The sequence below is a fragment of the Falco naumanni genome, chromosome 5, assembly GCF_017639655.2.
Source record: "Falco naumanni isolate bFalNau1 chromosome 5, bFalNau1.pat, whole genome shotgun sequence".
NCBI classification, from domain to species: Eukaryota; Metazoa; Chordata; class Aves; order Falconiformes; family Falconidae; genus Falco; species Falco naumanni.
This window is the reverse complement of record NC_054058.1, coordinates 61,085,162-61,110,154: the sequence shown is the minus strand read 5'-3', so window position 1 is coordinate 61,110,154 and position 24,993 is coordinate 61,085,162. Positions and strand designations below refer to the sequence as shown.

Genomic DNA, 24,993 nt, shown 5'->3' with positions numbered 1-24,993 from the left:
AACTTCCTCATGCTGCTCAAGAACAAACACGCCTGAGCAGCCATAAGCATAGTCCTGCATTATACGCATACAGCTGCATTCACGAATGTATGTTTTTCATGTTTATGATATAACATTCTCCACACAAGAACATATGACAGAGACTTGCAAGGTTGGGTGCCTTCCATGCTGTTTATAAAGGACAATAAAATGCCCATTTTAAAACACTGTTCACTGTAGCATGATCAGAATCTCTCGCTCTTTCAGTATGTACCTACAGTACATACAGGTAATGTATTAATCTAGAAATAACCATGTGATTGCCAGTGGGAAAAGAAGCAGAAGAATACACAGCAGTAGAGAGAGATTGCACAGATATGTTTTGGGTTTTTTTTTAATCTGTACATTACTGTGTTGCAAACAACCATTTATTTACAAAATGAGTTTGAGCTTACAAATATGTCAGGCCTACCCTTGTCTATGAATTACATACAGTTTTGCAGCAATGGAATGAAATTTTGCAGCCAACACCCTTCATGTGTAACTAGTTTGTGCTGAAACAATTTGTCAATCTTATTTAACTGCCGTTATTTGCTGCAATACAAGGAAATTCTAACTGATGCAGGTTAGACTTCTGCTGTCAAAAAGAAGTAGTAACAGCTGTCTTTCATAAAATACACTAAAGCTAGCTTGCATCTTCCCTGCCAAAGCTAATCACATATTCTAAGGATGTCCATACACTGTCACGTATTTCTTCTTCTGTCCTGAAAGGTAGGGCTGCATTCTCTATGTGTCTGAGGGCAATTTCTCCACAAAAGCTACAATTTTATTTTTTTTTAATGGCAATTCAGGGTTACAGAATGGAAAGGAACCCATTTCACTGCAGCCATCTGTTCCTAACACAGACATGAAACGGCATGACAAGATGGAAGCTCTCTCTCTTGTCTCCACCTGCTCCCTCTGTAACTTGTTTTTTAGTACTATTCCAGTACACTTTAAACCTTACTTATAAAAGCCAATATACCAGACGTCCTTGATTGTCCCACCTGCTGGCTGTGCTAACATGCACCATAACAGATCCTCCTGTCCATCCTCTCTTATATATGCATACATAAAAAAGGCATTGCACAGTGTGCATGACATGTCCTCTCTTGGACACTGTAAAGGGTGTGAAGCGTGTTTGTTGCAGAGCTTTTTATTTTAGTTCTAGCTGTGCAGCCTCATGTGCTTTGGTCAGGAGGTTGCCTGTTGACAATACCACAATAACCACCTTGGAAGCCACCACACAAGCAGGATTTGTTCTGGGAACTGAAATGCAAATTACCTTAGCTACTCAATATGAGCCTCCTCCGCCTAGGGAAAATATATAATCCCTGATCAGTGTGTATGCACCTTCCTCAACTGTGCTCTGATCATCAGGGGTATGGTTTTCACACAGCTGCACCCAACCTTGCTTTTTCTTTCATACAGGCTTTTAAATAATCATATGATGTGATCAGGTTTCTATCTGTGCTTCTCCTGAGAAGCAGGTCACACCATGCAGACTCTTCCATTGCACACAGCAATGCTTAAACTTGTTTAAGGCTTCTATAAAAGCCTATTGACAGGCTACATGGAAGCCAATAATACTTTTAGTTTTCCCACTATATAATGCAGATTTCCACTGTTCTTCTCATCAAATCAGATACTCTGCCAATGAAACATACAGGTTTCTCCATGCACATTTCAGTCATCACTAAATCTGGCTGCTCAGACCGAGTTACAAAGTCAAAATCCCACAACAGCATCATTGTGCACATATAGCACTGTACAATCAAGAAATACATGTTAAAAATAAAAAAAGAAAAAAAAATGTGTCTTGCAAACTAACATTCCACAAATTAAACCGTGCATGTATCGGAACACAAAAACCATCAGAATTTCCTATTTTTCTATGATATATTACATCTTACCCCAAATACTCTCAATATGTACATGTAAGTACACCAGGATGCACTTATTGTCCGTTTCATTATCCACAAGTACAGACCAGAGTCATGTATATAAACATGCCCTAAATGTAAATATCCAGTATTTTCAGTCATTTAAACTCGAAATGACAACGCAAGAGCTATGTCTACAGCTGCTCATACTTATATCCCTAGCTCTTTAATGACAGATTTCTTTTACAGATGAGATAAAATTCTACATTTGCAATCCTGCACTTTTTTCCAGCTGACTACTCTTATCTGTAAACTTTCCCTGTTTGATTTGACTTCCTACCCCCATCACATACCCCAGGAATTTGGGGAATGGACCCAAGCTTCACATACCTTCAGGAGTCCAGTTATGGTACCTATGAAGAGAGATAACCGTGGCAAATAGTAATTAACAATTTGTTCAGAAAATTATCTGGAAAATGGAACAAAGAAACTCATGAATGAACAAGAATTACCTGTCTTGGTTCATTCCTTGTTTAGACAATGATTTATTTGGGTTTGTGGGTATGTTTGCCATGCCAAAGCTGCTTTTATGATCTCTGTTTCTTAAGGTATCTGAAAAGCCAAGTCTGATGCAAAGACTTGATGGATGTCTGCCTAATGCATGTAGCTATTACTTTGTATTTTCCTTCTTTATTAAATTTTCAGAATCAAAAGGAGATAAGCACTACCACAAGCCACTGTTACCAATATCAAGGAGACACACACAAAAGATGTTTGAACAAAATTAAATTCTACATGTCAGTAGTAGACAAGCTGCTGTTGGAAAATGCCAGATAATTAAATTTTAGAGAGAACCACAGATTTTGAACCTCTCATAGCAATGAGATCTGTCAAACACAGATAAGAATTCAGATTTTTAAAATATACAAGGTTTCATGTCACGTCTTTTTTTAATGTGAGGATAAAATAAAACACTTCTTTGTGCCAAGAGTTCCAACCAGTTTGTCATGCTGTAATGGACAATGTATCACTCTGGTTGGGCCACCACCTTTCTGACTCTGAGACAGAAGTTATAAATAATACAGAAGGAATCAGTATTCACCCAGTTTACCAAAGAAATAGTGGGAGAACAGCAGAGGATGAATTTACCCCAGCACAGTGTCCTAACCAATGGTCCAGAGAACAGGCAGCCCTAAAAGCAGAGGCGGGCACAAGAAGGGACACAGCAGATCTCCCCAACAAACTGGAGAGCTGGCCATCTGCCTCCTGCCTGCAAGCTGAGAGCCTATCAGAGTTCATAGCTTCCCTGTTCTCTGGATCCAATTTCTCTCTTTTCCACGTTTTACACATCTGGGATACATAAATTTTGCATTCAAAGTGATACGGAAGGCAAATATTTTTTAATATTTTACAGAAAGGAAAATATTTTTCTTTTCAATAACATATGCGAAAGCTTACAGGCAAAATTCTGTCACATCATGATCTGCACAATAAACTTGCTGCATTGCATGACAGATGGGTTCCAAATTGTTGTGTGGCAAGAAAAAAAACCCTGCAGGTTTGCATTTCTAGCACAAATTTTCAGCTGTACTTTGCCATGACAGGAACAGAGGGCCTGATACACCAACTGGGCCCAATCCACCAGGAAGTCTGTTGCCTCCTTGGGGCCTGGGTAAGGGATGTTACTAGAAAACTCCCTTGTCTGGTACAGCCCTCTGATTATTACCCATTACAGGTCTTCCAAGTGGGCAACAATGAAGTCCAAACAAGAAAACTGAAATCAATCAAGAGAGACATCAGGGCCTTGGGGAAATGGTTGAGGGATCAGGACCACGAGCACTGTTTTCTTCTGTACTGCCAGTTGCAGGGAACGATGGGGTGTGTAATTGGAAGGTGACACAGATCAATATATTGCTCTGGGCCTGATGCCACCAGCTAAATCTTGGGGGTTATGACCACGGTCAGTTTACATGGTACTAGGCCTGCTGGCAAGAGATGGGGTTCATGTGTAGCAAAGGTGGAAAAGGACTCTAGGTCAGAACTTAGCAGAGCTCATCAAGAGAGCTTTAAACTAGATTCAGAGGGGGAAGGGAATAAAACCAAGATTGTTAGAGATGAGCTTGAGGGTGGCATGCTAGTGTTGGAGGCAAGTTCAATAGCACAACTGAAGTGCATCTATGCAAATTTCTGAAGCATGGGCAATGAACAGGAGGAGCTGGAAGCCATTGTGCAGCCGGAAGAGATGGTATAATCACCATCACAGAATCATGGTGAGATAACTGGCATGACTGGAGTGCTGCAATGGCTGCAAATTCTTCAGAAGGATAGACTAGGGAGGAGAGGTGGTGGGGTAGCTCTGTATGTCAGGGAGTGTTTCAACTGCCTAGAGCTGAATGATGGTGGTAATACGGTTGACTGTTTAGAGGTAAGGATCAGGGGGAGAGCCTACAAGGCAGATATTCTGGTAGATCCACCATTTATGAACAATCCTGGCTAAATGGGGAAGTCCCAGAAGATTGGGGGTTAGACAATGAGACACCCATCTACAGGAAAGGCAGGAAGGAGGATCCAGGGAACTACAGGCCTGTCGGCCTGACCTCAGTGCCACGGAGCAGATCATCCTGAGTGCCATCACACAGCACATGCAGGACAACTGGGGGATCAGGCCCAGGCAGCCTGGGTTCATGAAAGCCAGGTCCTGCTTGATGAACTTGATCTCCTGCAACAAGATGACCCACCTAGTGAATGAGGGAAAGACTGTGGATGTTGTCTACCTGGACCTTAGTCAAGCCCTTGACACTGCCTCCCACAGCATTCTCCTGGGGAAACTGGCTGCTCATGCCTCAGATGGGCGTACTCTGCGCTGGGTTAAAAGCTGGCTGGCTGGCTGAGCGCAGAGAGTGGCAGTAACGGGGTTACATCCCGCTGGTGGCCGGTCACAAGTGGTGTTACCCAGGGGTCAGTACCAGGGCCAGCTGTTTAATACGTTTTATTGACAATCTGGATGAGGGGATCAAGTGCACCTTCAGTAAGTTTGCAGATGACACCAAGTTCGTCAGGAGAGTTGATCTGCTTGAGGGTAGGAAGGCTCTGTGGAGGGATCTGATCAGGCTGGACCAATGGGCCAAGGCCAACTGAACGCGGTTCAACAAGGGGAAGTGCCAGGTCCTGTACCTGGGACACAACAACCCCACACAACACTATAGGCTCAGGGAAGAGTGACTGGAAAGCTGCTTGGAGGAAAAGGACCTGGGGGGTGCTGGTTGATGGCCGGCTGAACATGAGCCAGCAGTGTGCCCAGGTGGCCAAGAAGGCCAACAGCATCCTGGCTTGTATCAGAAACAGCGTGGCCAGCAGGGCAAGGGAAGTGGTTGTCCCCCTGTACTCACCACTGGTGAGGCTGCACCTCAAATACTGTGTTCAGTTTTGGGCCCCTCACTGCACGAAATACATTGAGGTGCTGGAGTGTGTGCAGAAAAGGGCAACAAATCTGGTGAAGGGTCTGGAAGGTAAGTCTTATGAGGAGCAGCTGAGGGAACTGGGGTTGTTTAACCTGGAGAAAAGGAGGCTCAGGGGGACGTTATCGCTCTGTACAACTACCTGAAAGGAGGTTGTAGCGAGGTGGGTGAAGGTCTCTTCTCCCTGGTAGTAAGCAATAGGACAAGAGGAAATGGCCTCAAGTTGTGCCAGGGGAGGTTTAGGTTGGAGATGAGGAAAAATTTCTTCATGGAAAGGGTGGTCAGGCATTGGAACAGGCTACCTGGGGAAGTAGTTGAGTCCCCATCCCTGGAGTGTTTAAAAACCACATACATGCCGTCCTTAGCGGCGTGGTTTAATGATGGACTTGGCAGTCCTGGGTTAATGGTTGGACTTGATGACCTCGAAGGTCGTTTCTGACCTAAATGATTCTATGATTCTAAATACAAAAACATAACATAGAAAACAATATTTTGTCTACCATATGCACAGCCACACTGAAAAAAAAAAAGTATTTCCTTAAAATACATGATGGGATTTATCTGTTTATACTTACAGAGGCATTTAGGAATAAGAGCTCCCATGTAATCAGTATTGGCCTATTACTAGAAACCAGGTGTCTCTGAAATCATGTTAGGAAAAACCCCTCAAGTTTTCAAGACTAACCCGAGAAAACGTCCTTCACCCTCGCTGGCTCCTTAAACTGTCTGAGAGGCAATCTGGTGTGCGGGGCGCAGGCGCCGGGCGCTGGCAGGGGGCTGCAAGGCAGCTTCTGTGAGGTGTGGCTGGGGCTGCCCGTACCAGATACAGCCGGTTCCCGCCGGCTCCGCCTGACCCCCACAGGGCACCGCAGCCCAGATATTGGCACTTCCAGGGAAGTGCATGAAAGATGGAGCAAAACCACTGCCCAGTGGTGAGGAGGGAGAGAGAAAAGTCAGAGAAATAGCCCCTGTAAGCACCAAAGTGGGAGAAGAAGGAGGGTAAGGAGGTGCCCCAGGGGCTGCAGCAGAGATTTTCCTGCAGCCCAAGGAGGACGCCACACCACTGCAGGTGGATATGCCCTGAAGGAGCTGCAGCCCATGTGAGAGCCCACGTTGAAGCAGTTCTTGAAAGACTGCAGCCCATGGAGGCCCCCATGCTGGAGAGGAGGAGAAGTGTGAGGAGGAAGGAGTGGCAGAGACCAGCTGCTAGGAGCTGACCACCACCCTCGCTCCCCACCGCGCTGCACGGCTCAGCACGGGGAGACACATGAGCTGGGAATGAAGGAGGGAAGATGAGCCTGGCAACAAGGAAGAAGGCGGTTTAGGTTTTTGTCTTTGTTTCTCACCATTCAAATCTACTTTAATTGGCAATAAATTAAGTTAATCTTCCTCAAGTCCAGTCTGTTTTGCCCGTGACAGTAATTAATTGGTAAGTAATCTCCCTACACTTTATCCTGACCCACAAGCTTTTCCATCTTCCTTTCTCCCCCTGTCCTGTTGAGGCAATGAGAAGATCATTGCTTCTAGTGAAAATGTGGGTTTATGCTATCAAGAAACTATACCCATGCAGTTTGCTCATGAGTCCACTGTACCTCAGAAAATAACTATCCTCGTTAGATTTGAATCACAGATCTTCTCTGAACTTTACACTGGGGTTTCTTAATCCTGATTTGTTCAGATGTAAAGATGGTCAGAAATACCCTGCTGGGTTCTTTTGAGCTACAATTTTTTTTCTACGTCACTTGACCAAACCTGTGGTAGGACTTTCTGAACAAAACTAAATTTCAAGTCTACCTAATCTTGCATCCTCTTTCTGACAAATGACATTTAATATTTAAATGACATTGATATTTAAAAAAATGTGTGTGACCTCCTGCAACAGTTATCTGGAATATAATTCATTCCATGAAACACTACCCTACCCACTTAACCATTTATTTTGCCCTACATGTGGGTTTTTTTCTTCCCCCTAAAATCTCACAAGAATTCACTGTTAGAATTCTCACTGCCATGTAATTTCAAAATTGTTTTGAACTTTGCCAGCTTCTTAGCTTCATCCTGTAGTAATCTGGTGGGCATTTCATCCATCCAGTTAAAAAACAGTATTTTCTTCCCAGGTATGGTGTGCACTTGTATTTTTTTCCCCAAAAAGTGGTTTTCATTTCTTTTTTGCCTGCAAACGGGAAAGAAAAGTCATGTCCCCCCCACTATATAAACATATGCAAGGGAATGAGCATCTATTTTCTGACCATCACTGATGCTGAGACTGACTGGGAGAAACAGCAAGGACTTGAAGTACCACCTCTGGCTCAGTGAGCCGACTGTTTGATTGTTCTCATTTTGTTTAACAGCTTATGTATAATTGCTGCTGGTTTAGACTGCAACACAATAAATGCAGCGCTGTGGGAAGAAAGAAGCCTTTTTTGCATCAGCAATTTTATTCTGTTTCTTATAGGGAGAGCAAGACCTGCTGTATTACTTTGTGAAATTTTATTTTCCTGCAAAAAGCCTTTGCTATGTCTGATTCATCTTCAATTGCCAAACCCCAGAAATATCATTGTAACCTGTGTTGCCAGCATAAGATATCTGAAGTTACAGGAGGCAGTTACAGAAGGAGGTTATATACTGTTTAAACAATGTCAACAAATTATTTTTAGCATCTATTGCTCTCCCTATTTTTAATAATTTTTTAACCACAGATTATGTAAAATTCAGTTGTCACTGTTGCTTAATGGTTTACCTTTAAGATGGAAATGATTAAAGGAGGCAAGATGTATCCATCTACAGCCTAGGGATTTTAAGTTATCAGTGGAATGTCGGCTCCCAAAAGAGGAATGAAGGGAAGTGTTAATTCAGAAAAAAGGAGGCAAAAAAGTACAGAAAAAAGAAAAAGAAGTTGTGAAAATATTGGTATTTTCAGACACAGGTTTGTGGTCTATCAACCTTTGCCCTGAGACAAGTCTTCAAACTGTGACAACATTGCTTACCCATAATTTTGGCGTTCATTGCAACAATGCCTTAGTCCTCGATTCTTGAACAGTTCCATGATAGTACGTCAACAACTTCCCAGAAGATAGGACTTCACTGACCAGAAAATATAGAAACATACTAAAATCCTTCAAAGACCAAAGGAAAAAGCCAAAATCTGGAATAAGCTGGGAAAGTGTAATTTTTCTCAAACAATTACAGAACACATATGAAACATCCTCTACCTTGTGGGGAGATGTTTAACATTGGTTTATAAGATATTTTCTTTTACTGAGGTATGCAGAGCGTAAGTCCTAAAACTTATCACCAGTCTTCTCCGCTGGCTGCACTCAGCTGACTGAAATGGAATTTTATTTGTAGTCCTACATGCTCCATCATGGTTAACGGAGTTTTACAAGCATGAGAATGAAATGGGAATTCCAGGATTATTATTATTTTTTTTTTTTTTTTTTTTTGTAAGTGGGCTAGAAACAAAATACTGCTAAGACAAGGAAAGGGGAAAGAACTTGTGAGAGTATTGCTATCAACTGCCATGGCTTTTTGAATTAAATGGGGTCAGACCGTTGAGACTGGTTGGTCTGGGGCCTCCTGATTCTGGACTTGTACTATTTACAGCCTTCCTCTGTGATTTGTGGAGATGCCCTCAGTGCTGACTTGAGCATCACTCTGCATTTTTAGAACATCCAAAGCAACTATAGTGGAAGTAATAGCTCCTGTAACAGGAGAACTCCTTTCATCCATGATACTATCATCAAATACAAGCAAAAAATAACACCAAAATCAACACACCATAAACATTTCTAAATGGATAGTAATATTAAACATAAATTGCTTCTAAAACACTTAAAGGAATATTTTTACCAATTTAATGCATTTTTTTTAAATAAGAAGACTCCTTGTAATGCTTAACCATCTGCAATTATTCTGTGTTTCAGTAAGCGCTTCCTAATACTCAAAAAGTCTCAGAAGGTATTTCCTGCTGACTCTGTTTATTACAGTATCCCCTTTAACACAATTTGTAACATACTATGTAGACATCAACAACATTGAGAGACCTACCAAACAAATTCTGTAACTTGGATAAGAGATTAAGAAGCATTTCTAGTTCAGACTTATGCATCGATCCTCAGGTTTTGTTGCATCCTTAAGTTCCTGGTGTAGATTTTTAAAAATTCTCCTGGATTAATTCTCATTTCATTTTTGCTTTCATTTGCTTTTCCACTTCATATTTACTTTACAGCCAACTTTATTCTGTTTCACACTCCCGTAAAACATACTGTAGCTCATGGGTATATGTGGATAACCTCTTTAATAGCAATCTACCTCAAGGCATGAGACAGCCAAATGTGCATGCAAGTCCTTGAAGCTATTGTTCAAATGGAAATTCAGCTTTCAGATCCCAAAACATTTGCCTTTATTTAAACTAGTTTGAGTTATAACATTAGTGACTTACTCGCAGACACATTTGTAGACAGTATTTCTTATTCTCAGAGGAAACTGCCTGTAACTGAGACACGCATGATAGTGAACAGAGATAGAAATTAATTTTATCACTGGTAATGAACCCACTACTACTTCAATCAAAATCCATTTGCAAGCTTTGGTGGAACAGGAACAGATGCAGGGGAATTAGAAAATAAAATATTTTTTCAATCTCTCATTCGCTCCCTCCCCCTTTTTCCACATTCAGCACAGAGCTGTACTGTGTTTATTACTGAAATTAAAAGGTAAGTTTTGGGCAGAACAAAAGTCATTGCTGAAGTCACACATTGAGAGTTAGTCTCACAACAATCTGCTCTACAACACAAACAAATAGTATTATTCTTTCCAAGTAAGTTATTTTCTCTGGGGACAATTTACTTTGAGGACATATTGCTTTGCATTTTCATGTGGCTTTTCACTTGTTTTGTGAACTTTCACTGAGAAGTGCCCTGACATTTCACTGTCTTTATATGTTGTTGCTTTTCATGTGACCTGTGAATGATCTCCACTTCCACAAGCTCTCAGTGGAACAAAGAGAAAGAGCATAAAAAGCTCTAACCCAAATGAAGTCCTGAAGCCCTTGCAAGAATAAACAATTAATTGATATGGGAACTGTGACATGCAAATAGAAGTCCTGCAAAAATCTTCAGACTTATACAGAAACTTTTTTCCTCTATTAAAAGGAGTGCTTATAGCGTAATGTTTTACTGAAACTGCATCAAGCCTGGCAATTACAAGGAATCTTAGCAGAACAAGATTGTTTCCCTTACTCTCCTCATCCCTGGAGAAAACATCAAAGCAACTGGGTGAAGACTATTAAGGCTATGGCAAGCAATGCTACTTTGATTTAACATACTCAGAAAAGTATCTATGCAATTTCCTAAAACCTATTAATTTCAGATAGTTACCAAGTCAAGAAGTACTGAAACAAAGCTAAAATGGGTAGTAATAGATTGTCACTGCTGATCGCTGAAAAATGTATTTTCATATGAAGCAGTAAGAGTAGCAGTATAATAATTTCCAAATGTTCTATGACCAAAACAGAATAGCAGTGAAATGACCTTAGAATAACCCTAAAAAATATATGGTCCTTTCCCCCTTACAACAATAGTTAAACAGAGACGTAAATCAGAGGAATGAAGAGGACTTAATATCTATGAGCACTACACATTTTTACTAATTGTATTTCAAAGAAGAATGATAGTCTCTTACCAATGTAATTTCCCCAGGAAATAAAGGCTTCCTTAGTGAATACATTTATATCTGGACATTATTGCTGTCTAGTAAGACAATCGTGATACAAATTTCATTTCTGGCTCTTAAAATCAGAAAAGTCAAAATACAGGATCTAGAATGCAAGACTGATAGTATAACCACCTAATTTCAATATGCTGCCTACATCACTGGTACAGGAGCTTATGAAATGACTACAGAAGTGACGTGACTGCTTGGTAGAGATTGAGGTGTAGAATCAACTCAAATGGAACACTCGTTAGCTAAAAACGCACAGCAGACATTATATCTACAACCTGAAAAATCATAATGTAGTATATGCAGCTTCCATTGCTTAAGATATTCACAGGCAAAAACATAAGAACACACACAGCAATGTAGAAATCAAAGACAAACCTTACTCAGAAGTGATCTGTACAGTGGTGCACAATGGCAGATGCCACAGCATATTTATTTATGATGCAAGGCTGCTCAAGATCATCTATGGATAATGAACCATGACAGCTTGGGATTTGATAAAACGCAACTGACGGTGAGAGAAGGAAAAAAATACACTACTATCTGAACAGCCAAAAAATGCATATAAACTATTTTATTTTCATCTTTAATGTCAGTATGACATATGAGGTATTACCACAAAATTTTATGCTCACTAATATAATAGACTTTACATCAGAAAAAGCCATTTCTTTAAATTATTTGCTACCTCCATTTTATTTTTTGGAAAGCACCATGCATTAAAGCATTTAACAGGGTATGGAAGGTAACAGAATCCATGTTTGTTTAAAATACCTTATATGATTGGCATCAATGCAGTTTTCACAGGGAAATCTTGAATGAAGGCTCTGCCAGTCACTTTCTAGTTTCTTCACAGCTCAGAAAAAAATCCCTTTTCTTTTCTCCCTTTAAGAGAAAGACATTCCATGTAAACACTCGCCAGCACCTATGCAGCTGTATTTTCCATCTTTGACCACAAACAACTGCTGCTTAAAAACTCCTTTAAATATGCTTGGTTTGTTCAGTGCCCTTCAGCTGCTGATTGCCAGACGTTGATTAACATGAGAGTTAATCAGATTGTTAAGATACACAGAAAAAAAAATATATGAACAAGTTTTTTTCCTCATGAACTCATTTGGACTGTTTTCTTGGTGTGCTCCAACATTACATATTTCTGTAGATTTCATCATTGAGCCAAGTACGGTGAATTGCAGTGATCTCACACACATTGTATTTTCCTACTGTTGTATCCCACAAGGTTCCTTAACTTAGCATGCTTAGTGAATTCATATCACAAAAGCACATGGTTTTATACTTGCATATTTTTTAACATCTATACAAAACCAATTTCAAAACAGCTTGCATTATGGGGCAAAGGTGGCATGACTCAATTCAATCTTTAGGCTTGCACAATTTCACAGAACTATTCAGATTATACTACAGATTTTTTTTTTTTTTTTCCCTTCTCAGTTCTATTTTCCTTCTATAGAGTCTCCTATTCTGGTAAATTAAGAGCAGTCACATCACTTTTTCCCCACAGCTATGACTAGAAGCTCCAGTGAAGACTGAATGCTTACTGTGATGTAAGTTGTTTCAACAAGACCATTAGAGATCTTTTAAGTTTTTTATAAATCAAACCCCTGAGATAGGAAAGGATAGGAGTAAATCGATATCAACATATTTGTTCTACAGATGGAAGCTGAGGTACACAAACTTAAACTATGCTGAATGTCACACAAGGAGTCTGGTTTAAGGAACCTTCTCTGTCTTAAATGTCTTGAATCCTTGCCCAATACATTAATCATACATCATAAAAGCTGTCCTCAGTCTCCACATCTTATATGTAGTGGTTTTTATTCTTTTTCTTGGTAAGAAATACCGTGATTATTTCATTTTGCTGGTCCTAGTAATTAAAACAGCAATAATTCTTTAAAAAAAAAACACCAAACAACAGAAGCATTGCATAATTCAAAAGTTCATGAAGAGTATTTTCAATAGTTCGGAAGCTCTCATTCTTCACTGCTTAAGTACTACAAAATCAATATTGTTAACCACAACAGTACAAATGATGGAATTTTCTATAAATGTGGATACCTATAATTTGCCTTCCCATTTTTTAGGGAATAAAGCCCCTATCAGCAAGATGCATTGCATTGAATTTACAGTCACCAAAGTCATGGGATGACAAGAATTTACACCACCACACAATGTGCCTTTTCCATCAGAAAAGAAAAGAAATGCTAAATCCTTTAAATGACTCTAGGACCTAGGGTTTTAATGAAATAAAGATCAGAAAAAGCTAGTTAAAAATGTTCTGGCTTTCACAGTCAACAATTATTATGTACCTTCTGGCTGTCTGGATAGAATATATTTATTTATCAAAACAACAAAGTAAAATTAAACTCATTAGATGCAAACCACAATGTTAATAAAAGAACATCACTGCAATGTCAAGCACTCAAAGTTTAATTCGGCCTCTTTTTGAGGCTTTATGACAGTCTCTGAGTCACATATGTTTTTGTGGGGAGCCATGTTTATCCAGTGCCTTAGTTGGTTTTTTTAAATAGAATTTAAGGAGTCTATCCGTATTATTCTATGATTGCTTTATAACATACAGAGTACATTAATAAAATGTAATTATGACTTCATAATTTTTTCAGAATAAAATAACACAGTAATCTTTTGCACCCAATAATGGATACTCATTTCCTCCCCCCTTATTTTTTTCTGTAGAGCATGTAGTATATACTGTATGTCCTATAAACCCAAGCAAAGCTTCCACTGAACTCCATTTTCCTGCCTTCCTGGCTCATTTCTCAATCATTCCCAGTTCTCCTGAGCTAGGATTACCAGCTGATGCTAATGGCAGGGATGCTGGCAGCTCTACATTTGCTGTCCAGTTATCCAATTTCTTATTAAATCTGTCTTCCCTATAGCTCCCTGCCAATTCTCACTCTTTTTGTCTGGTCAATCCCAGTTTCCCACTCCATGTCCAACTTTTATGTCCCTTCCCATTCTCTAGGTTGACTATTAAACCACTGCCTTTGTCCATCAAGCCTTGGGCATTCTCTCCTTAGCCCAACACTGACGGTACCAGCCCCCTTACTCTTCCATCCACTGAGGTCCTGGCACTGTCCCAGCTCTCATTGCTGGGGCTGGATCCTTCCCATCGCACAAAGCAATTATCAAAAGACATCACAGGAAACATCTTTTCTGTCTTGCAACATGAGTACATTCAGTCACTCCATGGGAACGCCCTGACTTTATCATCGTCAGCCTTAGAAGTTTCGCGAGCACACTCAGCAATGACCACAAACAGAGATCAACAGATCTCTCTTTCCTCTGTGGATACTGATGCTTTTAAAAAGGCTTATGATTTTGCTAATTCTAGTGGTTATTCACAGAGATGGCCACAAGCACATTCTGTTCAGAACAAGCAACCTCACTACTAGGCATTAGAAATAACCACCAAAAAGGAAACTTTCAAATATTACCTTCATTTTGTGTTGAGACCTTAATTGTGTTAAAAAACCTTAGTTAGAAACAAGTATTTCTAAGGAGACAGCAGTTAGCCTTTGGGAGTCAGGAAAAGACAGTTAACTAAATCAATAAAGTAAGTTTTAGTACGTTAATAAAGGTAACAGTGAAACGTGATCCATGTTTCAACAGGAATTTTCAGGTTTTCTTAGAGATTTAAACCTACTTTTTACAAGTCCCTCGGGGAGCAGAATGAACCTCTCTCACTTATTGGATGAACAGTGCATAATACTTTGCGTAATGAAATTAAGCAGCCTGAAATACATGTGAACATGACTAATGAGACCAAATGCAGCAGGAAAACCAAGCAGATGGCTTGAGCATGCTGGAACACAGTAGCAAGGAGAGATCTGAATGTTTCAGGTTTTTTGCAGAATACATACAGAAATACAAATATAATCTTTGAATTTCTCTATACTACTGCATCTGTCAGCACTTTGATGGTCTCACGGACAATGGATCACAAATGAGAGCTTGCCAGAATACTAGTAGTCTCTGTAAAAAACCTTTACATGTCTTCCATAGAGATGCAAAATGCAAATAGGGGTGGGGTGGTGGGGGTGGGGGGTGAGCGGGGCGAGTTTAATTTTGCATTCTGTGTCTTGCTTTTTCACTGGCATAAAAAGATACTTAAGCTAGTGGTATCATTTCAGTGAGCTACCCTTTCTTCACCAGCAGTCTGGTTCTCAGAAACCTCCCCAGTAGGATAAACATTCTTGGAGGAAACAGAAGGAGAGAGAGAAAGAAGATAGCAAGTATTAAAAGATAATGGGAAAAGACTTTCTTATCAAGAAAAGTCAAAGACCAGCTTATGAAGGATGCTACCAGGAACACAGGAAGATGAATATAAAATCAGTTTGCTCTCATTGCTTTCTGCAGAACAAACATTCTGTCCATAAAAAGATTAACTATTCATTTCCATAATTTGAGCTAAAATGAGGGTTACCAGGCAGCTTCTCTTTGAGAGGTATTTCTTGGCTGAAGGTGTAATTCTGCTCTGCATGCAACACATACTAACACTGGCTATTTACATCTGCTAACTTACGAGATTGCCCGCAGTTATGTTATAAAGAACAAGCAGATTCAGAAAGAAAAAGCACCAATCTGAGCAACTTTACGATGTCATCCGCCACCTTCTCTGCCACACGACTGGGATAAAATGCCTTCAGATGTGTATTTTGTGACAGTTGAGATTTTTTTTTCACTAGAAAACTTTATCTCATGTTTTTGAAAGAAAGCAAAGACACTACCTGTGATTGCAATATAAGGACACCTTGTCAACAAAGTAATTTTAATCAATGTTCAGAAGAAAACTACTTAATTTATCCGCATTTGTCCAATATAACCTACCACATCTTTGACTATTACATATTCCTATTATTTAGTGCACACAGTGCAATTTAGTAGTGTAGAATAATTTTATTACCAACACAAACTTTAGTGGTCCGAGATTCAGACATTTTTTAATCCCTTCAGCTAGTTTTTCAAAATGTATCTCTATACTGTGTGCACTGGTTTCCCTTTTTTAAAGTTTGGAATTTTTTAGAATCACAGAAAGATAGTGAATAATTTCATGGAACATCACCATTCAGTAAAAAAAGAACCAAAACCCACAAAACCCAACACATTTTTTAGTTCTGGAAGACAGTAATGATATTTCTTTACTATCTAACTGTATTTTTATGTCCCGTACTAAACAAAAAAAACATTTCTTTCCATCTGAAGCATTTTAGAGTTACCTCCACCCTGCAACAACCACAGGAGTTTCTAAAAAACTGACATTTGCAGACCAGCAAGATCTTTCTGTCAGCCTTAACCTAAATTTATCAGGTGACATATGCAGAGATTTGGATGATCTCTTTATTTTACTGAAAATGATTCTTAATTACACTGCAGCACAATGTTAAAGCTTCACCTCAAGAAATCTTATGAAGTGTTTGTTACATGATAAATGACCTTAAATGAAAACTGCAATACACAGACATCATTTCAGCCTGCACTACTTGTACCAGGTCTCCCTCTGACCTTCCATTTTAAACCTTGGCTGCTATTCAAACTATCAGCAAAATCCAGCTTGTATCACTATCCTTGTAGCTTGCTAACATAGTTTGTGTTAAACATCAGTACTTATCACAGTACTAATAAAAACACGGGGTTATTTATCTCAGTGCATTTTATCATAGCATGTCCATACTGACCAGGTGTGCAATAAGATTTTTGTGAGGAAAACTATCAGCTGATAATTTCTATCTTGTCAGTGCTGTAAAAATTACATTCTCCTTCTGTAAAGCTGTTCATAAATAAATTCAGTTGTAAAGCTGAGTTTGTGATCTTCTGCAATAATCTGCATCAAAGCAGAGGGCTCAAACTGTACTTTCATACCATTTTAGGTTCGGTATATTGTTGTCTAGAGGAAAACTAGCAACCATAAAGGAAGCTGGTAGGAGCAAAGTGCAAAACAAACAAAAGAAGGGGGTTTTTTGTCCAACAGGTGGAAGATCTATGAAACTCTCAGAAACATATTAGGGGGTAAAAGAAATTTTTTACAAGTTGTATGGGGAAACTGAGCAAGAACTTGGAAGAGAGATTCATTGAGAGTTAAGAGAAACCACACCAGGTTCAGGAAATCCCTTGAGCTGAAAAAAGGCTGGGAATTTTTGAGAAATGTGTGATATATTCACACTCTATTCCTCCATTCTATGGAAATCTGCTATGGCTTGTTCAAGGTAAGGATGCTGGAGTCTGTAGGTCCCAGGCTATAAAAATCCCTGCTCTGAATCCTTGGGACCATTCTTCTGTTCTAATGAGAGATGTTCTGAATTTGACCTATATATTTACTTAAGCAAAGGCAAGGAAACAGATGCCTTTGCATTCCAGGAATCAGCAAAACCACTGCATGATGCATCTGTAACACCCACTGATCCTTAGTAGTGCATCTGAATCCATTTCTACTGAACAAATTTGTATGGCTCAAACTTAGTATGTGCATGATTATCATTCTATTAGTAGTGCCACTGCACCTAGAGCAGAAGTACTTAATAATCTAAAACTCCTATGATTCAAAAAACAAGTATGAGAAACTTTCACACTATACCACAAATGAAATGCATGTGAACCTTCCAAACAGTTACTCTGTAAGTACTTTGGAATTAAAATCTGCAAGAAGATAATTTCAGCATGTCCACCTTTCCTGTTACTCAGAATGGTAAAGTAAAAAGGTGGTAATAATAATAACGATGATGTTGATGACAATAATAATCATCATCATCATCACCATCCATTTTCTATCCTTACACAGCATATAAGGCAGACAAGTGTAAACACAGAATCTAAGAAGATAGTCTAAAAACTAGGAGGAACTACCTTTATCTTACCTATTAAAGCAAGTGCAGAACATACAGTGACTGCAGTGCAGGGTCATGTGAATACAAAGGCTTATAACCATATGATCTGGTAATTGCAAATTTCAAATTTGTTCTTTCCCTTTATTCCATTTTAGGTATTCATATGGTAGCTCATAGCTAGATATTTATAAAAAACTGACCTTGGTGACATGTGGCCAACATCTTTGAGTTGTCAGCCTTCAAGAAAATCTTGAATGTCTATCCTCACATGTCACTATTCAAGCTTGTATCTGTTTTCCGGTCTGTCTGGTCTCAATAGGTTATTTTTTTTACTTTCTTTTTGAGGATATTTTTCCCCAGAGCAGTTAAGACTGAAATTCTTGTTCCTCTACTAAATTTATACACAACTAATGAAGGAAATTCTGGTCTGTTTCTTTCTTTCCTAATCAAAACCATTAAGTATATTCAAATACACACTTCAGTTTGCACTGGCAAAAGTATCACTCTTGATCTCATCGATTAACTGACAGAAGCCAAAAAAAGTATTTCTGTTACCACCCTGTCTTATTGGTCTTTGTGGAAAATTCTGTGTAAATCCTGCTTCCACTTCACTTCCATAAAGATGTTACTGTAGTAACATTCCTTTACTTTAGCTACATCTCAGATCATTAATTTTCCTACTATAGGAAAAGCAGACTGTGACAGACACCTTGCTTTGCTATAAACTTTTTTCCTTCACATGAATGCTGAAGCATACAATAAAAAATAATAATCAATAGTTCACTACAAAATGATCACTTTTATATGATTTCCTTATATTGTTCCAAGTCCAATCCTTAAACTCTCATTCTGACCACTCTTTCATACCCCATTCCACACTGATCAGCCCTTTTACTTGCTACTAAGGAACAATTTCAAGGTTAAACTATGAGAGTAATCTTCAACTTATGAAAGACATCAAACACGAGATCGATTTGATAGTATAGAACTTACTGCAGAAGGAAACTATACAGATTTTTTTTTTTAATGCTACAGGTGAAAATAACTCAAACACATAAAACTAACAAGCTGACAAAGGGTAAGTTTTGAAGTTCTATCTTCCAGATCTGTGCATTTGCTCAATTAGCAATTATTAAAGTCAACTGATGTGACCAGCTGACAACTTGTAATGCTAAATTAAGAGTGTAATGTTCTTTGCTGACATCCAGCTGATGTACAATGTGCCACTCTGTACCTAGAAAACGCAGCATGTCCTTTAAGATGACAAAACAATCTTCACAAAGCTTTGGCAACAGGAGCTCCCACTTTATCAAGATCCTGCACATCACCTCAGATCGGACTCTCTTCAAAAGAATAGTTTATTAGCCAACTAGGTTGCAAAGAAGCATTGTCCCCAACAAACAGCTTAGATGAGTTGTTACCATTCTTCTCATATATACATACAATCAGGGGAAAAAAATCCACTTGCGAAGTATTTAAGTATTGCAACATTTAAAGGGAAGATTGCCATTTCCTCTGGCAAAGACTTACGAACATAAAAAAATGCTGTAGCAATAAAACAAGGCAACCCCTCCCCAATCAAATTAGAAATCTCTAAAGGTATGAACTTGTCACGTGCATCCAGGCAGAGTTCTCTCACAGCTAGGGAACAGATAAAAATTTTAATGAGCTCCCTTGAAAATTGGTGTTCACATTTAGAACGAACAAAAAGTTCATCATCATTTCTTTTTCATCCACTATCCAGGAAGCTTCCCTGTCAGGATACACACTAAAATTCTACACTCAAGCAACTAACAGGTGCACACATAAAGCAGGCAAATCATGCTAAGTTCAAGCAAAGCATCATTTAAGACCAGGAGTGCTTTGCATTTTAAGCTTGTGAGTTCCTATTGCCCAATCGGGCAACACAGCTTAGATAACTCATTTTTTACAGTTGCACTTACTTAGAAACAGGAAAACATGGGTACATCACAGCCAATTCACAACAGCGAAATCAAGTTTTCAACAAAAATTATGTAAGTTACAACACACATGAGATTTTAAAATTAGTTCAGACAAATAAATACACAGCACAGTTTAATTCTGCCTTCATAGAGGAAAGAGTGCAAGGCCCACTATATTGTTTCAATCTGCATTTTCTATTTTTAATTTTCACATATATTATATGCCTATAGATTAATGAACACTGATGTATTAATATTAGATTCATAATTCCAGACTAGCCGGTATGTGCTAAAGATAGCATTTTTAATTATTTTGTCTCTAAGGTATTACTTTCTGAACTACAAGGAAATGCCTACAAAACACAACATAAGAGAGCAAACTAGTCTGTATTGCTTCTGTGTGGGTGAAGGTAAAAATGCAGTTTTACAGCCTTCTAGACTTCACCTTACCCAGACATTCTGAAAGATGTGACCTCATTGTAGATATTTTTATTTCTCTCAAGAATCAAAATAGAATGTGAAGAAAATAACCAGATACAAACTTACTATCAATTAATTCACTACCAGAAGTAAGTTCATACTTATTGATATAGTACGCATGTGATGAGCAAAATGTCATGACCAATGGCTTCATAAGCCTTCAAGCCATTACTTCAGAAATACCACTCCAAAAAAATCCATTAAATACACATGAAAAGTCTATGTAGTTTTCTAAGGATTTCCTGAGGTTTCTCAATATTAGGTGATCAGGCTTAAAAGGTGTGAAGTAACACGTGTCATAAGAACATGTGCTTGCTGAGAACCTCCAACAGAACATTAAGTGAATCAGAAGATCTTATGAGAAAGGTAATAACTCAGTGCCACAAAAACTTCAAAAAAACCCCAAATGGCCATTGATATAATCAGTTTATTAGACAACATTTGAACCAATGTAACTCCTTTTTTTTCTTTCAAATTTTCAATGAAATATTTTCATTTTAACTACAGGGAAACCAACGCTACCACTTAATTTCTATTTGGCTGGTTTTTGGCTATCTCTAAACAGTGGGATTCAGAGGGACTGTCAAGTTTCAGATATCGTGGTGGGTTGATCCAGGCCAAAACCTAAGCACCTGCCAGCCACTCACTCACTCCACTTCCCCTCGTGGAGTAGACAATTTGAAGCACAAAAGCAAGAAAAAATAAAAATAATGGGTTGATATAAAGGCAATTTAATAAGTGAAGGAAAAAAAAAAAAAGAGGGAGAAAGAATACACAAGGGAAGCAAGGCAATCACTCCCTGCTTCCTACCAGCAGACTAACGCTCATGCAGCCTCCAACCAAGAACTTCTTTGAAAAGACTACCCCCCAGTTTTTATTGCTTACCATGACATTATAAGGTACAGAACATCCTTTGATCAATTTGGGTCAGCTGTCTTGGATGTGTCCCCTCCCAAGCTGCTGCACACCCCCAGCCTACTTGCCGGGGGCAGAGTAAGAGGTGGCCTTGATGCTACGCAAGCACTGCTCTGCAACACCTAAAACATCAGTCTGTTATCAACACTGTTTTGCACCATACGAGCTCTGACAAAGGAAGTTAGTTCCATCCCAGCCAGACCCAATACAGATATGCATCGTGGTTCATTTCAGTTTGCCAGGATGAGATGTAACTGCACACAATGATCTCTCCCCATTTTCTTTCTCCTATCATTTCCACCGTGGTTCCCAGGCATTCTGATGAACAGGCAACCAGGATTCCCAAAAGCACTAGTCATGCAGCCTAGGCGTAGGTATTGAGGTCACAGTCCTCCAAGCCAGAAGTCACCTCCACTACCACCAGTCTCATTTCCATCCTCTTGATGTTCCACTCTCCAAATTCCAACACAAGAAAAATTACTTAACTGTCTCTGCTCCAGGTGGTAAGTCCTACAAACTCAAGAAACACCTCATGTCCATAACTGTATCATCACACCTCTGCCACTTTTTTTTTTTTTGGTCTTTCTCCAATGTCTTCCCCTTAATTTACAGCCTGCCAAAGCTTGTCCAGTTCTTGACAATCTCATTCTTGGTGTATTTGACATCTCTCAGTTTCCTTCTACTCTATACATTGCTTCAATTGCTCTAAAAAAATCTAACTAGCACCCAGCCCACTAAGGAATTACTCTGTCATATTCTCTGTCGGCGTTTCCGAGCAATTTTGTGCTTGAATGGAAGTCACGCAGGTGAGAGCCTAATATTGGCCCAAATTGATATAAATGCAACTTCTAATGTTTGTGATAATAATGTGCAAAAATAAGTGGAAAGATGGTTAAATAAATAATTCTGATTTTCATACCATTTCAAAGTTTACTTCAGTAATATTATAACATGGTCAGAATAATACTTGAGGCAAAGCTTAATTTCCAGTATAAATGGCACATTGCATTGCATTCAAGAAAAGAGAAGATTGACTGACTGCAAAGTTGTCAGTCTATACTGAACGGAAATAAATTGAATAGGTAATTCATGATACAATAGCCTTCTCAGCAGTTGCACATGCTGTCCAGGCTATTTAAATATTCTATAAATAATTGCTTAGAAAGGGACAGTTGACACTGTTCATAGACTGGATGATGGATCATCAGGTAGTTTAAGTAAAATTTTGCTTGATTAACTGTTTTGTTTTTAAACCACCTGCACTGTATTGTCAGATGTACCAGTACAGATCAAATTGCTCTCACCCTTTTTCTGAAAACCAGACAAGCTTACAAATGAAAAGTTTTATTGTACTATTAAATTGATGCAAAACTGAAGAGCTGTGTATTGTGTGATTCCAATTATCTATTTTTTGGCCAAGGCTTTAATATCAGCCTTTGTTATAGCTGAAACTCATCCAGATTTATCAGAACTCTAGTAGTTTAGTGTCATAGAGAAATAATTTTACTTTTTATCTCTGATCTTCAAAATACATTTATTAGTCCTTTTGAAGTGTAATTTTTCAGTTGATTTTTTTTTGGTCAACTGGCAACCAAACTGATTACAACTAGAATATTTTCAGACAGAGGCATATATGAACAAAGCCCACTGATTTGAGTCAAAGCATACCTGACATCCATCACTGCAAATGTTGAGAGTGCATGCAGTTCTTTGTTTAGACGACTGAATGAGGTACTTAGATGTCTAAAGATGCACAAAAGCACCTAATGGAGTTCATAAAAGCATTTTAATGAGTAGGCACCTTATTTCAAAGGGCTTTCACGGGAGTCGGGCACATATTATACTTAGTCACGTCAGCAAAACCTACCATATGTTTCCCTTAGCTTTGGTCAACTCCAGGTACTTCTTAATGATATCCTTAATAACGTCAATCAGAAATCTCTTGTTCCAAAAGGTAATCATCAAAATGTAACATTCAAAGCAATATAGCAAACCTTTAAAATCAGTGTATACAAAACCTATTAGCTCTATCTTTTGACAAAAATAACATCTTAGGTAACAGAATCAGCTTCATCTCCAGGTTCCGCAATTGCAAAGCTGTTCTTCCTGGTATATACACAGTTTTAGAATACTACTTTTATACAAAATATTACTATATAATGTTTACTGTACAACAAGATTTTCCCTCATCTTCATGTGATTTAAGTTTTTGGCTCACTCAAGTAAAAGTTACAAATGAACTGTATAGATGATAATTTTTTGTAGTCACAGTATTGTAGATTTATCTCATTGCTGACATAAAATGAAACTAATGAACTTGCTAACCACCTGCTTTCACATATTAATTTAAAGAGTTAAGGACTTAACTCAATCTTTGTTAACTATTCCTCTCATTGTTGGTGGGTTGATTTTTGGGAGGAGGAAGAGAGTGAGGAGTGAGGAGGACAGATCCTTCTCTGCCCCATTTTCCCCAAGTAATTAATACTCATTCCTTTTTCAGCTGAATCCCGAGGTTCAGTTAAGATCAGTCTCAGTGTGCTGGGAAGCATGCAAATATGCAGTCAAAAGAAACAAAAAACATTATAGCAATATACCAAAGCAACCGAAAATCTTACTGACATAGTACCCAGTTACTTTTAGACATTGCCACATGTAAGTAGAAGTCCCACCTCTGCTGGAAAACCTACTATAATTCCTATCAAGCAGAGACAGTTCAGTAAGAACATTAGAACAGAGAATGCAAGCTATAAACTCCCATCCGAATGAAGGTGCAAAGGCAAAACAAAGAACAGCTGAGAAAAAAATGCGCTTGCTCTTAACAATGGGAGAAGAATAAGACTGTATTTTATACACGGACAGGAAGTAAAACATGAGTCTTTTAATAAGCACATACACCTTTTTCTTAATTAACTCCTCAAAATGGTATTTCAAGAAATTATATTCATTGGCACATTACAATTCTGTTTCTGGAAGATTAGCAGAAAAGAATAGTATTTCAATTGTTACTACTTTGAATTGCTTTTGATATTCTATTCTACAGGAGCATGCAGAACTATATTCAGTTCAAGTGACACATTGAGCAACTCACCTCGGAGGCTATTTTAAGCACGCATGCTAGCACATCAAATGGGACGAGCCTAGAACAAAGAGACGCGAGGACAAACTCTGCTGCTATTTCAGGCAGTCTCTTGTGGAGAATTTAGGTGTCAGTTATGAAGATCATATAAATGCGTTATGTTTCGCACAATCACTATTGATTAATTATGACCTACATTAGCATTCAAACCACCTCAGCAGTAAGGCCCTGTAAGACTATAAACAGTCATTTCAGGTGAATTACTGGTGTGATCCTACAGAATGCCAGTAAATAAGAAGATCATCTCACCACGATAATTACTGAGACGGTACAAAAGCAAACAAACAAAACAGCACAGCAGTGACATATTATCTAGTCACAATGTCATGTTTGTGTAGAGCTTATTTTTAAATGTATCCATTTGAAAACATTGAAACCTTCTGTTATGGCTATTCAAATATATACCATTCAACTCATGAAAAATCACAATTTACAACTTAAGATCCATCTGCGTATTGGATATACTTATATCTGTCACTACTCTTGATGAGTTTGTGTATTTTTTGAAACCCGTGCTCAGAACAATAGGATTATGAGAATTGAACATCTCAGGGTAGGATGCTCCACCTTCATTCACGT

The 24,993-nt window shown here is 38.6% G+C and overlaps 1 protein-coding gene across 4 annotated transcripts in view; it reads right to left on the bottom strand.

The window, feature by feature from the left end:
- Nucleotides 1–24,993, bottom strand: part of SYT1 (synaptotagmin 1) — a 358,533-nt gene that overhangs the window by 265,158 nt on the left and 68,382 nt on the right. For 3 of the 4 annotated variants that reach the window (XM_040596428.1, XM_040596427.1, XM_040596424.1), the window contains exon 2: nucleotides 11,855–11,965. The exons of the other annotated variant lie outside the window; for it this stretch is intronic. The gene's annotated coding sequence lies outside the window, so the exon portion shown is untranslated. The remainder of the gene's footprint in view (nucleotides 1–11,854; nucleotides 11,966–24,993) is intronic. 4 annotated transcript variants of the gene reach the window in all.